The sequence below is a fragment of the Manis pentadactyla genome, chromosome 3 (assembly GCF_030020395.1).
Source record: "Manis pentadactyla isolate mManPen7 chromosome 3, mManPen7.hap1, whole genome shotgun sequence".
Classification (NCBI taxonomy): Eukaryota; Metazoa; Chordata; class Mammalia; order Pholidota; family Manidae; genus Manis; species Manis pentadactyla.
The window spans coordinates 67,931,127-67,935,028 of record NC_080021.1 but is presented as its reverse complement, the minus strand read 5'-3'; the positions used below and the strand labels follow the sequence as shown (position 1 = coordinate 67,935,028).

Genomic DNA, 3,902 nt, shown 5'->3' with positions numbered 1-3,902 from the left:
AGACTTAATTAACATCTTGGTTTTTTAACTAAACTGAACACATGTTGTTCTTTTTTTTTTTTTTACAGTAAAGTAAAACCAGTAGTTGATAAATAAATTCATCAAAAATCAGGGACCGATTACCCCTATTTTTTTTCTTGTAAAAGAGGCTTTGGCAGTATCCATGGGAAGATTTAAAAAATCAAGATGATACTTAACAATTCAGAATATTTAGAAAGACATCGTAGCTGCATCATTACTTCACTAGTCACTTGCTTACCATTTAGCACTGTTGGTGTTTAGAAAAATGTTTGCTGCCCTGTCCATACTCACTAACAAACCCATAAGGTAAAGTTCTTGAAAAGTTTATTGGGTTATTTATTGAATGTTTCCTGTAGCAAAATGAACCACATTCTAGCCCAAAGTAAATGTTTTACTCAGTTCAATGTTTATGCTGATTGATTTTTCTGTAAGAGTTTATACTCAGTTATAGCAAAATGTTTTAGGTGTAATGAGATGAAAAATGCATTCTAGCATGAGAATTTTTTTAAAAGAGTGATCATATTAAACTATGTCCACAAATTCTTTGATACTTCTCCCTTCAAGCAGTGGAATACAATTCCCCTTCCCTTTAGACTAAGGTGTAAATAGCTACTTGCTTCTAACAAATAGAACATGACAGAAATGACAGTGTGGAGCTTTTATAGGACATAAAAGGCATTGGGGTTTCCTTTCCAGGACTGCCCACTCTGGTGGAAATTGCATGCCATGCTGTGAGGATACTCCTGAAGCTCTATGGGCAAGTCCATGTAGTGAGGACTGAAGTCACCTGCCAATAGCCAATGAGGACCCGAGGCCTTCTGCCACTAGCTGTGTGAGGGGGCCATGTGAGAAGTGGACTCTCCAGACCCAGTCAAGCCTTCAGATGACTGTAGCCTCAGATGATGCCTTCATAGCAACCTCATGAGCAATCTGAACCAGAACCACCCAGATAATCTGCTCCTGAATTCCTGACCCACGGAAAGTGTGAGGTAATATTTCTTATTTTAAGCTGTTAGTTGTGGGAGCAATTTCTTACATAGCAGTAGATAACTAATACAGATAGGAAGTAGTCTTTGTTCAAGAGAATACATTAAAAGACCACTTGGGGTAAAAGACAGAATCCTGAAGCCATGGGTGACAGTCATATCCCAGGAAGCCAATAATGATTGTTGATTTACTCTGCATGGAAAGAATAAAGGAACTTGGTTTCACTTCCAATGGGAGTATGAGAGAGGAGAAGAGAAGGGAAGACAGGAGTGGCCAGCAAAATATACAGAGGCCATGCAACCTACAGGGGGGGACCAGTGAGGAACCTCAGGAGCTTGGAAGCTGAAAGCACTGTTGAAGAACTGGAATGCCTGATGTAATTTTTCTCTTTGGTTGTGTATGTGTGTGTGTGTGTGTGTGTGTGTGTATCTGGAAATGAAACTCAAGATTAAGTGTGAGCAAAATTTAACATGGAATAAGAGCCCTCAGTTGCTTCTTTAAACCTCAAGGAGCTATTTGAGCTGCCATAACATATTTTGCTTAAATCTCAAGAGTCACAAGGGTCTTTAATTACATAAACATTCAACAAAACTTAATGACCCTCCTATAAATGATTTGTCCTAGCCTGAGACATACCAACTGAAACCAGGGCAATAAGGTATATCATAATATTTTAAATGTCTTCCTATGATGCTAAAGGAGTAAAACCTAAATTGATAGGTCATTTGAACTAAATCTGTTATCTTTCTATCCACCTATTTCTCACACAATTGAACTCTAGAGGGACAGTGCTTAGTACCATTTAAGCCTAACACTTTAAGTCTTTAAAGTACTTCAGTACTCATAAACATGAGAATGCATTCCAGTAACCACTAAAGTAAAACCTGACATAACAAAATTTACTTAATATTGATAGAACTACGCAGTTTTATGCAAAACATGGACTTTGATGTTACAGAATTTTTCCTTTTTTTTTGTAAAGATGGCTTACAGTTACTCTTTGCTTATCTGTCCTAAAGTACCCTGTGTTGCAGAAATTGGCTCCTCCATACCTTTGTACTCTGTGCTTTAAGAGATGATTCCTAGCCTTAAGGCAGGTGAAAAAATTCTTAAGTTCACACCCAGAAAAATGTTAACCCAGAATTGTCAAATACTGGAAGTTTTAGCATACACTAAATACAATTATGGGGAGCTTTTACTGAAGTCTTTTACCTAAGTAGTACTATAGGAAGTTACAATCTTGACCAAAGGAAGACATATGTTACTCATCAAACTTTTGTTTTAATGGTCTCAAATTCTGTGACAGATTTTGGTCAAGTTGTTTCCATTAAAAAGTACTGATTTTAAAAACTAATAACTTAAGACTGCTACACATACAAAAATAAGTGGCCCACAAAACATTTACCTTTCCTTCTGATGCATTGTTTTCATTAGCCAGTCTTTTACTATTAAACTTAAATGGCCAATTGAGACACAGTTCTGAGACCATTCTTCCACCACTGATTAAGACTGGGGTGGCAGGACTTGGGGGTAATATTCATTTAGCCTTTTGAGCTTTCTGGGCAGACTTGGAGCCCTTGCTAACTCCAGAGGCCTTCTTGTCCACTGTTTGGATGACACCACAGCAACTGTCTGTCTCATGTCACAAACAGTGAAGTGGCCCAGAGGAGGATATTCAGAGAAGCACTCAACACACATGGGTTTCCAGGAGCCATATCAATGATGGCAGCGTCACCAGATTTTCAAGAATTTGGGCCATCTTCCAGCTTTTTCCCAGAACAACAATCAATCATCTCCTTCAGCTCAGCAACTTTTCAAGCTGTGTGACATTCCAGCACAGGAGCACAGCCAGCACTGATTTGGCCTGGATGGTTCAGGATAATCACCTGAGCTGTGAGGCCAGTTGCTCCCATTGCTGGGTCATTTTTACTATCACCAGCCACACTGCCATGACAAACATCTTTGACAGACTTGTTCTTGACATTGAAGCCCAGATTGTCCCCAGGAAGAGCTTCTCTCAAAGCTCCATGGTGCATTTTGGCTTCAGTTGTAACACTGACTGTAGTAAAGGTGACCCTCATGCCAGGTCTGAGACCAGCAATCCTCATTCAACCCACAAGGATGGTCTACCTGTTCTTGAAGATCCCTGCTTCGAATTCACCAACACCAGCAGCAGCAATCAGGACAGTGCAGTCAGCCTGAGATGGGCCTGTAGTCATATTTTGGATAAAGTCTGTTCCGGGGCATCAACGGCGGTCACGCGGTACTTGCTGGTCTAGAATTTCCAGAGAGGTAGCAATGCGGATACCATGCTCACGCTCAGCTTGCAGTTTATACAAGCATACCTGAAGGAGACCTTTCCCATCTCAGCAGCCTCCTTCTCAAAGTTTTTGACAGTTTTTTTGTTGATCCCACCACATATGTAGATCATATGGCCAGTAGTGGGAGATTTACCCAAATCTGTGTCCAATGAAGACGATATTGATATGTGCTTTTCCTTTCCCATTCTGGTTTTGATGTAATGGTGGTTTTTACACCTGCATTCTGGTGACAGACCCATTGGGAAGAAAAAGTAGTACAGCCTCTAACAAAAAATTTTTAACCTGTCTATTTTTATTATTATGATGGGACTTTTAATACTTACCTTCCATGGTTCTTGTAAAGATTAAGTGAAATAATATACATAAAAGTTTTGTTCAGGGCTTAGTTGCAATAGGCAACTCATATATTGGAAGGAATGGTTATTCTTGTTATTATTAAAACTTTAGACTTGCTCTTGGCTATCTGCCCCTACTAAAATGTAAGCTGATGAAGGTGTAAGTTACTACCTATGTATATTATACCTGAACAGAGGCAAGCAGAATTATCTGGTGAATTACCCTGAAATCTCAGGT

At 39.3% G+C, this 3,902-nt stretch overlaps 1 pseudogene; it reads right to left on the bottom strand.

Annotated features, from left to right (window-relative positions):
- Window positions 1–2,431: 2,431 nt before the first annotated feature.
- Window positions 2,432–3,246, bottom strand: LOC118912842 (elongation factor 1-alpha 1-like; annotated as a pseudogene).
- Window positions 3,247–3,902: the final 656 nt, after the last annotated feature.